This window comes from Ochlerotatus camptorhynchus, unplaced genomic scaffold (genome assembly GCF_037179485.1).
Source record: "Ochlerotatus camptorhynchus isolate MF236.1 unplaced genomic scaffold, CSIRO-AGI_Acam_v1.1 ptg000107l, whole genome shotgun sequence".
Lineage (NCBI taxonomy): Eukaryota > Metazoa > Arthropoda > Insecta > Diptera > Culicidae > Ochlerotatus > Ochlerotatus camptorhynchus.
In genome coordinates, this window is record NW_027040597.1 from 491318 (window position 1) to 508972 (window position 17655).

Sequence of the window (17655 nt, forward strand, 5' to 3'; positions counted from 1 at the left end):
TTGTAACGTTTTATATTTGACTCTTCCCGTTTTCCGTCCGATCAATTCCGCGTTCCAAATACAACTCCCCGACCGACTCGTCATGCTCGGTCTTTCTACCTACCGACTCGTTTTGTCTCTTTCGTTATCATCTTCTTCATCTCAAACCCGTTACTGAAAACATTGGGGAATCCGTCTCCATAATCAATGCGTGTTGCTACCTGTATCGATACAAACCGTTACACCCATTGCGTGGGTATTTTCGCTCATCGAGTTCTTCTTTCGTGGTGTGTGGTGTAGCTAACACATGCGCATGGTTTGATTAATTGTTTGGTTTCCTCACGGTACCGAAACAGCTGCTCGATGAATAGGTCGGCATAGCAGATATTGTGGCTATCGCGCGAAATGCGGCGATCGGCTATGATGCCTGCGGAGATTCCCAGTCGAAGTATCAGTGGTCTCAAAGCTGGTACTGAACTCGCGTCGAAATGGATCGGCGCTGCAGACGACGTTGGGGAACGTAAGTATTTTTACACGTGTTTACCATGTGTGGAAGAAATGACGAAATGGTCGCTCTGTCGGAACGGTTTGCTCCCTTCCGGCGTTCCCCTCAAACCTGGACATTTGACGCAGAAGCGTGGGGTCGAGAGTAGCGTCTAATTAAAGGTGCGGTGCCGAGCTTCGGCCGTACATCGTTAGAAGCGAACCCTAAATAAAAAGCCGTCGACGCGTTAACAAAAAATCTCCACACAAAACGTATTACCTTTTCTCTACACGAACGCACACTCACAAAATTGACCGCACGTCAACTTTGACCTATCACACCAAATTTAAGTTTTCATTATCAGTAAAACGAATTGCTGGATCATGATCAGCAATCCAATGCTTTACTGAAAAACAGCAAACGGTATTTTTACCGGAAAAATCAGCTAACATAAACTAACACTCAGTCGAAGAGCTGTCAAACTGTTACACACTTAGATTTTTTTGCCGAGATGGGCACCACCGAGCAGCTCGGCATTTTATTTTGCTGGAAATTCAGCAAAAAATGTGTTTGTTAGCTGAGATCTCAGCAAAATTCCCGTTTGTTAGCTGAGATCTCGGCAAGTTTTTCACTGAGATCCAGCAAAATAAAATGCCGAACTGCTCGGTGGTGCCCATCTCGGCAAAAAAATCTAAGTGTGTAGTATCACAGTCGCAAGTATTTTTGCATTCGTACACCACCGGTCAAACCGCAAGAGGAGGAAGAGGTAAACAAAAACTACAAATAAATGAAATTATGTAGGTAAGGACACTGGCTGGGAAACTGATTATATATAATAAATGATATTTGGAAAATAGTGTGTTGCAGTTTAATCTTTATTATTCGTATATTTGTATCAACGATCTTTTACAGAAACTCGTATAAATTTACTGAATTTAATAGTTTAATCAGCAAAACGTTGCCATTTTGACATAAGTTGGAATTGCTGACAAATTCAGCAGCACTATTTTGCTGGAACGTTTGCTGATCTTTCATCAAGTCTAATATCACTAATTTTGCTGTTTTTCAGCGATTTAAATTTGGTGTGTGAACACTTAGAAAAAAATCATGTTAATGTACACGGTTAGAAAAAAATACCCAAAATTAAGTTCTTTTCACTCATCTCGGCACTATAGTGCAGGAACCAAAAAGTAGGTAAAGCGGGTCAAAGTAATTTTCATTTACTTGTGTGTAATTCGTATGGAATTTTCGACTGGCTTTTTAACCAAAAGTAAGTTAGTTGTACCCAACAGTAGGGAAAGATGATTATACTCAACGTTGGGTTCCCACACTTTACTACCCCTGTTAGGTGGTTTTGCTCCTCCGTTTTTGACAACATTAGAAGAAGAAAAGGAGACAAACTAGTCAACAGTAAGTAAAAGTGAACTTTCCGTTGGGTACTTTTTTCTTACCGTGTACACGGTAAGAAAGTACCTAAAAGTAAGTTCTTTCCACTCATCTCGGCACTATAGTGCACGAGCCTAAAAGTATAGGTAAAGCGGGTCAAAGTAGTTTTCATTTACTTTTGTGCAATTCGAATGGAATTTTCCACTCGCTTTCTACCCAAAAGTAAGTTAGTTGTACCCAAAAGTAGGTAAATATTATTATACTCAACGTTGGGTTCCCACACTTTTCTACGCCTGTTGAGTTGTTTTGCTCTTCCGTTGCTTGGCAACATTAGAAGGAGAAAACTAGTCAACAGTAGCTAAAAGTGAACTGGCCGTTGGGTACTTTTTTCTTATCGTGTAGGTGCTCTGAGACTGACATATTCCTATTCAGGTTGTGTTCAATATAATAGCCGTGCATGCCGATTTCCATACAAAATGGTCAACTTTGACATGATTTTACTTTGTTAACTTATGATCAATTGAGCTGAAACGTTCGCCACAGAACTACAAATATGTTTAATTTTACGATTACAAAATACCAAATTTTTGGAAGCACCTGTTGGAAAGTGAGACACTAGGTAAAATTGTTCAAAATAATAGCAGTTTTTTATTTGAATTTTTATGTACTGCAAATATTTTAAACATTTTTAACTTTTATATACATTTGTTAATTGAGTGAGGATTGTTAGAATTTTGAGAAATGTAAAATTTAAAATCTCAAAACTGAGTTGAAATGCAAATTATTAGTACTGCTATTATTTTGAACAATGTTACCTAGTGTCTCACTTTCCGGCAGGTGCTTCCAAAAATTTGGTATTTTGAAATCGTAAAATTGAACATCTTTGTAGTTCTATGGCGAACGTTTCAGCTCAATTGATCATAAGTTCACAAAGTTCCATAATGTCAAAGTTGACCATTTTGCATGGGAATCGACATGCGCTGCTATCAGGCTTGATGGAGCCTCACTCGCGAGTTTGAAATGAGCCGAGCGTAGTATTTTTCTGAGGAGTAGAATGGCTACTGCCAAATCACTCCACTGAGCTTCAGAGCTTGTGAGCAGTGCTGTAAATTTTCATATCATTCGGTTGAAGATGAACCAATACAACCATCGAGGGGCACGCACTAGTCTTTCAGTACTACGCAGCCTGCTGACCAAGTATTTAAAATCCTGCCATTAGTACATTGATTACACACATACACTCTTAATCTCATTAAATACTTTTGTTACTAACAAAATTGGATTTAATTACTTTCAATACATTTTAATTATTTAACGTGTATGTTGTTCATTATTTGCTGATTATGTTCAGTACCGCTAAAAATATTAAAATTAAAATTATTTCTGTCCTTAAAGTATTTAAATTACTACTAAGTATTCTAAATATCACGCACTCATACCTGGAAGTGCACGCCCCTCGACAACCATTCAATCAATTCTGTGTAAACGAATTCTCACATGACCACAATTTGAAGAGCCCCTATCTTTCCCATTTGTGAAAGAGCCCCTTTCTCATTCGAAGCTCATTGTCACTGTCAATTGAGTCACTTACTATCAGTTACGACAGTGGAGTATGGAAGAAACCCAGCAAAATGGTCCCGAACAGACAAGTCGACCCGATGTCGGATCAATGTAAAGTTAATTGAAGGTCGATGTCGGGTCAATGTCAGGTCAACATCGGGTTGGGGTTTGGTAGAAGTCAGGTTGGTGTCGGGTTGGCTTTGCTTTTTCGCCGGAAAGTCGACCAGAGCTCCGTTTAGGTTACACTCAATTGAATGATATATAGTGTTTCTCAAATGAGAATGATCCATGCCTTCGTCAAATGACTAAGCAACTGATATCACCCATTCAAAGGAGGTCTCCTTTGATAGCGAATAGCTACTTTTCTCATTTTCATCAAATATGTTCAAGTGATTTTGAGAATTTACAGCACTGCTTGTGAGCGAAGGGGCATAAAATGAGAGTGAGGTTTGCTGCCATTCATGTTCATGTTTTCAACACACGCTCTTACTCTCGCTCTGGGTGAACTCTGAGCTTCTTGCGTCGAACAAAAAAGTCATCCGGAGTCTCGAAAAGCGCCCCTCGCGTCACATCATCCTCTCGCTGAAGTTCGCTCTCCCTCTCTCTCGAGGAGTTTTTGTTTACTTCTTCCTAAGAGAAAGAGATGACAATTGGCTTCTTCCTCTTTTATTTCTGTCTCTATATCTATCTTACGCACATGAAATCGGCCAATCAGGAGCTGGTTTCCATTATCCGCCTCCGTATTGTCACCCCTTCTCTTAGACTTCATCCATAGAGATTGCTAAAGTATGATTGTGTCAGTGATTAGTTTTCATCGGGAAAATTTTCCGCTATGAAGTTTTTTTTTTCCAATGAAAACATTTTGCGTATACGTATATGTGACGTAGTGTGCGTACGATAAACGTCAGCAATCTCTATATTTCTGCCGCCACTTACTCGAGGTGAGGGCTGGCTAAACTAGCAGGACATGAGTGTTTTAAAAGCTCCATTGAGTTTGAGGAGTTTCAGCAAGCCTGGCTGCTATCATATTGAACACAGGTGTACGAGCGTCACTGTTGACATAAAATGGACAGACACCTCAATCAAAAGCAGTTTTCGTCGAGTAACGAACATTTCAGTCTCGGAGCACTCAATTTCACATGGAATATTTGTTTACGTCTGATCCTTTATGTCAAAGATGGATTCCATCACGTGTAAAATTAGTTATTTCTTAGTGTTAATGTGTAGCTGCTGAATTTGGCTACACGCACTTAGAAATAAAAAAAAATTACACGTGACGTAACCCATGTTTGACATAAAAGATGAGACATAAACAAACATGTCATGAAATATTAAGTGCTGCGAGACTGAAAAGCTCGTTGCTCGATGAAAAGTACGTTTTATTAAGCTAAATTTCGCGTTTGTTGATGATGATGGTCCCACCTCTTACCCCTACAAAGGTTTGAGCTGGACGATTTATCTTTAAGACAATTAAATAAGACAATTTAACCAGGTTTGCAAACAAAATCGAACTGGTTTCAGTTACAGATATAAATTCCCTCTAGAGTTTGCAATTGCTTCACAGCGATATAAATGTGGAAAAGCTCAGGCGTCCACCTCTTCGTTCGCCTTTTTGTCCGCCTAAAATATTCATAAGTATTACAAGCAATCAAGAGTTAATGAACAATCAACAAAGCATCCTATTACCACAGACAAACAGACGTAACTATTGGAAAAAGTTTTTCTTGAAAACATAGTATCTCAAAACATATGACCTCAGTAACGACATCTCTCGGGCTTCTCGCGGAAAACAAGCTTGCTCGCTAGCTCGCAAACAATATTGCATAAAAATTCTATAGAATGTATAGAAACGTCAAAGTGATCCGATGCCAGCGCTGCGGCGAGTAGTTCGCGGAACTGATAATATTCAAATCAACCGTTAAATGCATGAACGAAGATACACAATGAAGTGTTACGTCTGTTTGTCTGTGCTATTACACTAGCAACCTCGCAATTTGATGCTATCATAATTTTCAGCAATGTCAGGAATGCTCACGAACTCTCTAAATTTCCCAGAAAACTTACTACTAATTCAAGGTATCTTCTAAATAAGCTTCAAAATTGCATTTTTATTTTTATCAAATTTTAAATCCCGTCCTCTATATCCGTAATACGCGCGCGAGGCTCAAGCCTTTGTAGACTATTTGTTTAAATCTACTACTATTAAATCAAATATTTAAAATACATCATCACCCTCGTGGCGAACAGAAATAGTTTTTGCAGTGCTACAATAATTATTAAAAAGTCGGTATGACATCTATCCATATAAAATAATCCGTTAGAGATAGCTTCGTCAAGATACATAGTTTGGCAATTAAAAAAAAAATCACTGGATAACTGTTCAAAAGACATTCCGCATCGAACGTTCGACTGTTTCGGTCTAGTGTTGCTTGCACTCCGTTATCAGTACTAGTTTTTTTCCCTATTGAGGTTTTTTTTTCAATCCGCTTTCACACTGAGTGGTGTTATAGTATACAAAAGTGTAGTGAGCATCGCGGAATTGCATTTGCCGCACAACCGTTCGAGAAAGGAAGCAGTCGTTTCCGGCCGAGTCCGGCAGATGAGCTGTTCATCTTTAGCCAACAAATTTCATCGCATCACGCCACTGCAACATCAAGGTCATCGAGTTCACCAGCCGGCGAGCCAGCCGGTGCTTTGTTGAAAACACTCGAGGGCAACAATAGAACGATCATCACCATCATTCTCACATCAGGATAGATCATCGTCATCAGCCACACTCCGTGCGCTTGTGTGGAGAGTTAAGTAACAAACGGTTATCTTCCGTTCTCCGCAACCTGATTAATCTCCATACAGTGTTGATTAACTTTTCTGACACCTTTTTGTTTTTTCCTGAAAAAGTTTTCCTTTTTTTCTTTTTCACTTTGGTTTTTTTTTGCTATTAATTTTTGCTGATTAATCTCCTTATAGTGTTGATTAACTTTTCTGACACCTTTTTGTTTTTTCTGAAAAAGTTTTCATTTTTTTTTTCTTTTTTTTCACTTACTGTTTTTTTTGCAGTCTGATTAATCTCCCTATAGTGTTGATTAACTTTCCTGGCACATTTTTTTTGCTTTGTTGGATTAAGTATTATTTTTACCGTATATTTATATATTTTTTTTATTATTTTTTTTTTTTTTTTTTTGTTGGATAAGTTTTTTTTTATGTATATATTTTTTTTTATTATTATTTTATTTTTTTTTTGTTGGACAAGTTTTTTTTATATATATATATTTTTTTTTATTATTATTTTATTTTTTTTTTGTTTTCCTCACGCATATTTTTTTTTTCTTCTTGTTTATGTCGAAATCTGTTGCGGAGGTACTTAAGACCCCGCAATGGATGAAACAAATGATGGCGGGGGTATTTCGCTAGCAGATATCTCCGATGATGAGTCTGTTGAATCTCCATCATTCGAAAATCTGCTTCTCACTGAAGAGAAAATGGATACCTCAGGGGACTCTACTTCGGACCCCAAAACGAGCACTGGAGCTTACCCAAAGGTGATGTCTAAACAACAGCCTCCTGCACCCCCTGCCCCCCTTCCCCACCATCGCCCCCTCGTCCACCTGTTCCCCCTACTCCAACCGTTCCATTAAAAATTTCTGCGACCCCCCGCCATAAAGCTTACCCAAGTGGCTCAAAAGGTCCGTGGGTTGTTTTTTTCCGGCCCAAACAAAAACCTTTGAATATTTCTCGGATTTCGAAGGATCTGACAAAACATTTTTCGGCCGTAACCGATATATTTAAGGTGACGCCAAACAAACTGCGCGTTACCGTTGATGACCTGAAACAGGCAAACCGGATTGTTGCCTATGAGCTTTTTACGATGGAATATCGAGTCTACATCCCGAGTTGCGACGTAGAAATCGAAGGAGTGGTCACCGAAGCGAGTCGATTGCGAAGATTTCCTTCATGCCGAATCCTTCGGTATTTTTAAAAACCGTGCCCTTCCGAAAGTGAAGATTCTGGATTGCATCCAAATGCAATCAGTGTCTCTCATTGGCACGAAAAAAAACGTACTCTCTGTCAGACTCGTTCCGTGTGACCTTTTCAGGATCGGCGCTACCTGACTACGTCGTAATTGGGAAGGTTCGACTGCCTGTACGCTTGTTTGTACCGCGGGTAATGAACTGCTCAAAATGCAAGCAACTTGGTCACACCGCTGACTTCTGCTCCAACAAACCGAGCTGCGATCAATGCGGCGAGCTGCATGCAGATGGTCCTTGCCGGGCTACCCCAAAATGTGTTTACTGCAAGGATACTCTGCATGCTTTGGTTGATTGCCCGAAGTACAAACAGCAGGGAGAAAAACTTAAGCGGTCTTTGCAAGCTCGCTCCAAGAGGTCACTTGCAGAACTCTTAAAAAACACCGCTTCATCTTCCCAAACCACCCCAAAAACCAAAAACACATACTCCATTTTGCAAGATGATGATCAGGGCTCTGACTCAGAGGTTGGTGAAGGTAGTCCCTTTGTCTTTAAAGGCAACACGAGAAAGCGATTAAAAAAAAACGTCACTCAAAATCCGCGTAAGACCTCTCGTATGGACTACCAACCTACCTTGACAAATTTAAGAGGTAGCGGAAATGTACCGAAACCCCCACCACCGGGATTTAAATCTTGTAATTTTAACAAGGACTTTCCGCCACTTCCGGGATCATCTAAAACCCCAGATATCCCAGTTTTTCAGCCAGAAAAACAGCTGAATAATCAGCAAGAACATGATGCCATGTTCACGTTTTCTGGAATTGTGGAGAGCATCTTCAATATATTCAACGTCTCTGACTCAACTCGGAACATTATTAATTTAGTGCTTCCATTCGTGAAAACTCTTTTGAAGCAACTAGCTTCTAGGTGGTCCTTCCTTACATCGATCATATCCTTTGATGGATAATTTTCCGAATGAGGTCGGGGATATGATCTCTGTTCTTCAGTGGAACTGTAGAAGTCTTATACCGAAACTTGACACATTCAAATTTTTAGTTCACAACTCACTTTGTGATGCATTTGCTCTTTGTGAAACATGGCTTTCTTCAGACACCGATCTCCCTTTCCACGATTTTAACATTATTCGCCTTGATCGAGCAGATTCGTATGGAGGGGTGCTTCCCGGGATTAATAAGCTCCATTCCTTTCATAGAATCGATCTGCCTTCCGTGACAGGCATTGAAGTTGTCGCATGTCAGGTAAATATTCGAGGTAAAAGCCTCAGTATTGCCTCAGTATATCTTCCTCCAAGAACTGCGATTTCTCGCCAAGGTCTCTCAGATATCTGCTCAGCTTTATCTGAGCCTCGGTTGATATTAGGAGATTTTAACTCCCACGGTACAGGCTGGGGGGAACTGTACGATGACAACCGCTCAACCCTGATATACGACCTTTGCGATAACTTCAATATGACAATTCTAAACACTGGGGAAGTAACACGAGTGGCCAAACCTCCAGCAAGAGAAAGTAGATTACACCTCTCCCTCAGTTCGAGTTCACTATCGTTGGATTGCTCGTGGAAAGTAATTCAAGATCCCTACGGTAGTGACCACTTGCCAATCAAAATTTCTATTACCAATGGTTCATCTTCCACTCGCTCGGTTGACATCGCGTACGACCTCACGAAAAACATCGACTGGCAAAAATTTGCGTCCGCGGTTCTCGGTGGTACTGATTCGGTTGAGATACTCCCTCCGCTGGATGAGTACTCCTTTTTATCGCGACTTATCGTTGACTGCGCTCTTCAAGCACAGACGAAACGCGTTCCGGGTGTTTTCGTTCGCAAACGACCTCTCACTCCGTGGTGGGATAAGGATTGCACCGACGCGAACAGCGAGAAGTCCGCCGCGTTTAAACGCTTCCGCAAACACGGTAAGGTCGAGGATTTCGAGCGGTACACCGACCTCGAAAAAACTTTTAAGAGCTTGATTAAAGCCAAAAAACGCGGTTACTGGCGTCGGTTCGTCGATGGTTTGTCGAGAGATACTTCCATGAGAACACTCTGGAATGTCGGCAGGAGAATGCGCAACGCGTCATCACCGGTCAACGAAGACAAGGAGTACTCAGACAGTTGGATATTCAGCTTCGCGCAGAAAGTTTGCCCGGATTCGGTGTCGGTTCAAACCAACGTTCGTGATAGTCCGTCGGGTAGTAACGAAATAGATTCTCCGTTTTCGATGGTGGAATTCTCACTTGCTCTCCTCTCATGTAACAACTCAGTCCCAGGAATGGATAGAATCAAGTTCAACTTGCTCAAAAATCTCCCAGACGTCGCGAAGAGACGCTTGTTGAACTTATTCAATCAATTTCTGGAGCACAACATTGTTCCGGATGATTGGAGGCAAGTAAGAGTTATCGCCATTCGAAAACCCGGTAAAACCGCGTCGGATTATAACTCGTACCGTCCCATCGCGATGCTGTCCTGTATACGGAAATTGTTGGAGAAAATGATTCTTTTTCGTCTAGACAAATGGGTCGAGTCGAATGGTTTACTTTCAGATACGCAATTTGGATTTCGGAGAGGCAAAGGAACGAGCGACTGTCTTGCGTTGCTTTCAACTGAAATTCAACTGGCCTATGCGCAAAAACAGCAAATGGGTTCAGTTTTCTTGGACATTAAGGGGGCTTTTGATTCTGTTTGTATCGATGTCCTTTCGGATAAACTCCACGATAGTGGGCTTTCACCAATTATGAACAACTATTTGAGCAACTTGTTGTCTGAGAAATATATGAGCTTTTCTCATGGAAACTCGACAACTTCACGAATTAGTTACATGGGTCTCCCCCAGGGCTCATGTTTAAGCCCCCTTCTTTATAATTTTTACGTTAAAGACATTGATGGTTGTCTTGATGAAAATTGCTCGCTAAGGCAGCTTGCAGATGACGGCGTTGTGTCCGTTATAGGACCAAGTGCACCGGACCTGCAAGGACCATTGCAAGATACCTTAGACAATTTGTCTACTTGGGCTATGAAGCTGGGTATCGAATTCTCTCCGGAGAAAACTGAGTTGGTTGTTTTTTCTAGGAAGCATCATCCTGCACAGTTACAGCTTCAACTAAAGGGTAGAACAATCACTCAAAGTATATCTTTCAAGTATTTAGGTGTCTGGTTCGATTTCAAAAACACGTGGGGAAAACATATTGCGTATGTGAAACAAAAATGCCAACAAAGAATCAATTTTCTTCGTACAATTACTGGAACTTGGTGGGGAGCACACCCGGAAGATCTGATCAGGTTGTATCGAACAACCATCTTGTCGGTCCTAGAGTACGGTAGCTTCTGCTTTCAATCCGCGGCAAAAACACACATCCTGAAGCTACAACGGGTTCAATACCGTTGCCTCCGAATCGCGCTTGGCTGTATGCACTCGACGCATACGATGAGCCTCGAAGTACTTGCGGGTGTTCTCCCACTGACAGATCGTTTCGTGGAACTGTCCTTCCGGTTCCTCATCCGTTGTGAAGTATTGAATCCTTTGGTAATAGAACACTTTGAGAAGCTGCTCGACCAAAATCCTCAAACAAGATTCATGAGTTTGTACTATGAGTACATGACGCTGGAGGTTGGTCCTTCTTCATTAATCTCCAATCGTGATTGCTTCCAAGCCTTCTATAGTTCCTCTGTAAATTTTGATCTGACCATGATGCAAGAAATCCATGGAATACCAGATCACCATCGGTCGATGGTTGTTCCCTCAATTTCTGCAATCAGGTACCACCATGTAAGTAACGATAAAAGATTTTTCACAGATGGGTCAACCATAAATGCTTCCACTGGATTTGGTGTATTTAATCAATTTCATAGCGCCTCCTATAAACTGCAGAAACCATGCTCCGTATACCTTGCGGAACTCGCAGCTATATTTTACGCAGTAGAGCGAATTGCCTCACTACCTTCTGACCATTATTTCATTTTCACGGATAGTCTTAGCTCATTGGAGGCTATTCGTTCAATGAGGCCGATGAAGCACTCCTCGTATTTCCTGCCTGAAATACGATCTAAACTGAGTGCTTTATCTAACTGCTCCTATACTATCACCTTAGTTTGGGTCCCATCTCATTGCTCAATTCCGGGTAATGAGAAAGCGGACTCGCTAGCTAAGGTGGGCGCTATGGAAGGCGATATTTTTGATCGACAAATCGCCTTCAACGAATTTTTCTCCATTGCTCGCCAGCAAGTCCACATCAGTTGGCAACAAAAATGGAATGATGGTGAATTGGGAAGATGGTTACATTCTATTCTCCCACAGGTGTCGAACAAACCATGGTTCAAAGGGTTGGACATGAGCCGCGACTTTATACGCGTTATATCAAGGCTTATGTCCAATCACTGCTCGTTAGACTCGCACTTCTATCGAATTGGGCTCTCAGACAGCAATTTATGTGCGTGTGGCAGTGGTTATCACGATATCGAGCATGTTGTTTGGTCGTGTACCTTACACCGTGTTGCCAGATCTGAGTTATCCACATCCCTCAGGGCCCGAGGAAAACAACCCGCGATACCCGTTAGAGATGTCTTGGCGAGCCGAGACCTTGACTATTTGAATTTAATTTATGTGTTTTTAAAACGGATAGATTTGAGGATTTAGAAGTTAGTGTCATCTTGTGTTCTCCCAAGTTGTTTTGATGCTGATCAGTCTTCCTTTGAACATATTCACAGCGAGTTTTCTTTATCGATTGTGAATACTTATTACGCGCGATTGTGTACATATTCCAATGATTGTCATTATTAGATCTACAAAACTTTTTGTACCGGCCGCGAATGGAAAATCCACGCTCTTCTCAACGAGATTCGAAATAGCCTGTTTCGAATATTTCCTCCAGCACTTCAATTTGACTAATTCATCGTTGACTAGGGTTCTTATGCATGGTCACTATCGGTGTCATTCTTTAATTTTGTTGCTAAGGAATCCAATTTTGACTGACAAAGAGGCGCGCCTTTGGAGGGTGTACCAATACTCCCAAGGGTATCAATGGTAGGACCTTTCAATTAGAATCGATTCCTTGTAATAAAGGTAAGAATGACAACTGTTTCAAAACCGAATACTTCATCATTTCTAAATAGTGATGAAGTAATACGGCATGCACTAAACTAAGGACACGGGATATACTACAATAGATCAAATTTTCTGGTCGCAGTAGTTTTATGTCCCGAACAGAAGAAAAAAAAATCATCGTTGTTATTTATATTATCTTATACATTAATCACTAAGGTCTCATGATCGGTTATTTTCAAATCAGTATCCGTAACTGAACAAATGGAATCAAAATTGGAATAAACGTGGTCAATTAAAGATCTACTGTGCCTGGAAATACGCGAATATTCATTTACCGTTTGCTTTAAATAAAAAAAAAAAAACTTAGCTAAACGCTTCAAATGATTCGAATTATGGTTTTCACGCCAATTAATATTTAAATCAACAGCCAGTATATTTAATTTACTAGAATCAAGGAATGTCTCGAGCCAGTTCTCTAAAACTTCAACAAAACGCTGGGTCACTAAAACTGGGAGAATGATACAAAACACCATAATTACCCATCTTCATGCCACGTACAAATGTAATGCCCAAGCACCAGTTGCCATCAATAACTTCGTTGGTACGAAGGCTGAATTGAACTGATTCTTTGACATAAATAGCAACACCGCCAGTGTGTCTAGAATGTGATAAACAAGCAGCAACAATATATCCCGGAATACTATATTGATCAAAAGCTTCAGTTTCTACAATGTGAGTTTCAGATAAGAAAACTTAAAGAGGACGTTTTTCCTCAACAATCTGACGTAATGCCACGTAGTTTGTTGACGATACCGTAATATTCAAATACAAAAAATCGAATTGATTCACATTCCTTGGCTGCTATTTATTGAAACGCAAGCTGCTTTTCTTCTGATCAAAAAGTCGTTTATAGAGCAAACATTCCGAGCTAAATGCGGCATGGTTGACGTCCAAGTTCATTTTGCGTTTTTAATTCATTTTCAAACAATTAATACATTTCAATACAGTTGACGTACACTCCGACGTTTTGTGTTGTTGGCTGCACCTAGAGCATCTATCACAATTTTTTTGCAATCCATGCTCTTGTGCCAAAATTCTCCACATTTGAAGCATCTCAACACATTAATCGCTGGCACTATCGAGCACCGGTTCAGTCACGACACCAACATTTACTTGTTTCGCAAATAACAAACATTTATACGTATCGACTATATGACTTCAATTAAAACACTAAACTTGTTTTAAGTGAAACGTTGATTTTCAAACATGTTCTACTTTTAAATCATTAATAGCGATGTCTTCATTTTGACTTTTTAAGTAGTCAATGAAGACATCGGAGGAAAACTGATCGCTCATGCCTACTATTTTCAATCTTGGCACCGATGTGGGAACAACAGCACTATATTTTTCACCAAGATTGCTTTCAATACTATTTTCACATAATTTAGATTAGCTCCTGTTGCACACTCAACAATCATGGAGCCATCTTTACCATTCCTGTAATTACTAATTTTGTGTGTTTTTGGATCTAACTGTGTTTTCAAAAACTTACGAGTATCTTCCCAAGCTTGTTTGGACTCTTTTGGTTTAACACAATGACCGGACGAGTCTTACGATTAATCTGTTTGTTACTGTTACTGTTACTAATATTTTTACTTTTACTTGCACGACTATGTCTTTTTAAAACATCCGCAAAACTCGCATTTTCTTGAAAAACGGCAAATTACTTACCAAAATCCCCAAATTACACATTGCACACTCAGCCATATTTCCATAACGAAATTATGAATTATTGCTATGATTTCATGGGATGGCAAAATTTTGGATTTCATGATTTTTTATTCATGAAAATGGAATCGGATTATTTCCCGTGTATATATAACCTATACACATAAACTTTACATGCAACACTACAGAGACACAAGTAAACACGAAAGAAAGCAGAAATTTACAATGCCGTAGCTTGCTAAACGGTACCAATAGCTTGCCGGGCGAAGGAAAAAAACACAAATTGAACGAGAACCAGCGGCAGCAGCAACCGTTCTCCTTCTTACCCAATAAATTATCACTACGGGGCACGCGTAGGATTAATTCTACCGCGGCACAAGAACAATTTCACACTTAATTTATCCAATGTATCACAGCACTGTGAAATAAACTATAACGTTCGCCATTACAAATACAAATATCATTTATGCCGCAAATTTAGGTCAAAATTGACGCTCGTATTCGTCACTCTCAGAGCACCTAAATTTACATGAGTTTTTCTAAGTGTGTATTATTGAAATTCAAAAATAGATGACAAAACAAATTATGACTAAAAAATAATACTTGATAAGTGACCAAGCTACAGGCCATCAGTAAAATAATACTCACATCTGCCGTTAAAGACACGGTAGATGATGTTTCAACGTACATTAATGGTACAAGTTTATTTTGTAGCAACTCCATGGTTCCATGTTTTGCTTCTTTTATTAATTTGTACCGTTCGACCAAGTTGTTGGAAAATTGTTCGTCTTGGCAATCTTTGTTCAGCTGCTTAATCTTCGGAATGTCATGCAACAGCAATTGTTCCAAGTCAAACTGTGGATTACCAGCTAGACAAAGTGTCTTCATATGGTTTAGCTGGTTGACGTTCGGTTTAAAAACCACCAGCCGGTTATGTCGTAGATTAAGGTACTTTAGTTCAGTGGTCCACCGAAGGGCATCAGCTTCCAATAGTTCTATATGATTGTGTTCTAGGTTTAGTTCTATCAGATTTGGTAATCCTGTCAGGGCCATATTGTCAAGCCGTACAAACCGGCAGTGTGTGCAGCTGAGCTTCCTTAGTGATGTGCTCAGAAGGAACGGACCATGGGCGCTGTTTGATAGACGATCGTTCCAGTCTAAGTTAAGGATTTCTAACTGGGAATGGGTTTGGAATGCATTTGCAACGATCAATTCAAGATTGTTGTGTGAGAGGCTCAGAAATGTTAAGGTTGGGTTATTTTTGAACAATAAATGGGAATGAATGGATTGAACTTGGTTGCCCTGCAGATGCAGGGTTTTTAGATTTGGTAGTTCTTTGAATGTAGCCTCGTATAATGTTGTGATTGAACAATTCTTTAAAGATATTAGTTCAACAGAAGAACTTTTAAGAAATATCGTATCCTGTTGAAACTCAAACGAACGGTTATCGTCAAATAAAACATTCGTCACATTTCTATCATCTACTAGGTAATCTGGTTCTATGTATACAATTTCTCTATTCGAAAGGTCTACTGTTAATCCATCACTACTACGAAGATGGATGGGAGTTTTCTTATATACCGCTTTTCCAGTATTAATCGGTAGATAGTTTTCAAACTCATACAAAGGATTACTATCATCCAAACAACTTCGGCGGAGTCCTCTTATTTCGTACAGCTCCTTTGCATAATCAGTTTGATCACACGGTTGAAGTGGATTCCTGTCCATGCATAGCTGCTCCAACCTGTTCATAGGAAGTCCTAGTAGTATTGTGGGGACCTTTTCGATTGAATTATCGTCCAGCAAGATAATTTTTATATCTGGATTCTGCTGAAATCCATCCTCATTTATCCGAGCAATCCTATTATTTCTCACGTTGACAGATTCCAGCATCGGTAAGTGAGATGTATCCAGCGTGCCATGCAAACTACATTCTGCAGCATTGAGCACTTTCAGTGATTTCGATGTAAGATTCAATCGTTGCAAGGGTTTATTACCGTTGATTGTCAACCTCGTAATTTTTTTAGCCGGCATCAAAGCATCATCGTCGATCCTGTCTATTACGTTGTACGACAGATACAGCACGGAAAGTCTTGGCATGTTGGTCAGTGTTTCCTGAACGAGAAAGGTAGTGTGGCAGTAATTGCAAATGAATATCATCAATCTTGGAGATTGCAGGTCCACCTTGTTCAAATCAAATTGCTCGTTGCTGCTTAGATACAGTATGTTTAGCGCAGCCATGTGCCGAATTGTGGCTTCCGGATTGAATGTGGAAAGTTGGTTGCCAACAAAACTGACCTTTTCCAATAGCGTATTGTACTCGAATGCATCTGGATGTATGTACTGGAGGGTGTTATTATTTACAATAAGATAAGTAAGTTCTGGTAGCTGCGACAAGGATATCTGGTAGATGGAATGTATCCCACAATTGTTGCATACATAACGTGTGAGGTAGTCGTGTATCAGCAGAACCTGGTCAACTGGGAATTCAAATCTCGTTTGGTTGCTCATATCCAACAGCCAGAGGTTCGGATATGCGGCATACATTGTCTCGTTGACTATAGGATGTTTCGTCTCTATGGTGGTGATGAGAGGAAAGATGATGACAGAAGTGGTGACTCCGATGATCCTCAAACAGATAATGATGGACAGAATGAAGCGTAACATTGTCTGTAACGAAATGCAAGCAAACAATTTTAAATTGGTTTAAAAATCTCAACTATCTTCATGAAAAAAGGGAATAAATCCAGAACTTTAAATTGTTCGTTATAGGCTATCATTCTCATTTCTAAATTGGTACAAATTGGATCTTTTAATTTTTTTCTAATTGACAAGTTTTAATAAATTGTAGTATTATTATGAATAATAGTAACTTATGATCTAAATGACGTCTAGGAAAAAGGTGTAGAGAAAAATAAAGCCATTATAGGAAAAATGTACACGGACAGTTCAATTTGTAACTTTAAAGGAAAGAGTTCAAAACTGAAATATTCCAAAATGTCCTTGTTTAATATAAATAATTTTTAATTGTTAATCTTTTTTTTTAATAACCATAACAAACAATTATTCAAACGTTCATGTAAATCTGAGGAGGACGTGTTTTTTTTTTGCTTTTTCTACTGGAGCTGCCGTTATGTTTCACTACACACACCACACACCACACACACCACACATCACACACACACCACACACACACGCACACACACACACACACACACACACACACACACACACACACACACACACACACACACACACACACACTCAAACACGCACACACACACAAACACACGCACACACGCACGCACGCACACACACTCACACACACACACACACGCAGACACACACATACACATACATACACACACACACACACACACACACACACACACACACCGGCACATTAAAATCGACGCCAGTAAGATCCTTATTACGGCATACTGGACACGGCATGGAACTATGGACACGATACGGCACAATGGATTGGATACCACGC

At 40.0% G+C, this 17655-nt stretch overlaps 1 long non-coding RNA gene across 1 annotated transcript in view; it reads right to left on the minus strand.

Moving 5' to 3' along the window:
* Window positions 1–11211: 11211 nt before the first annotated feature.
* Window positions 11212–17655, minus strand: part of LOC135699390 (uncharacterized) — a 52572-nt gene continuing 46128 nt past the window's right edge. The window contains exon 5 of the long non-coding RNA XR_010517520.1: window positions 11212–16829. This is a non-coding gene — a long non-coding RNA (uncharacterized LOC135699390). The remainder of the gene's footprint in view (window positions 16830–17655) is intronic.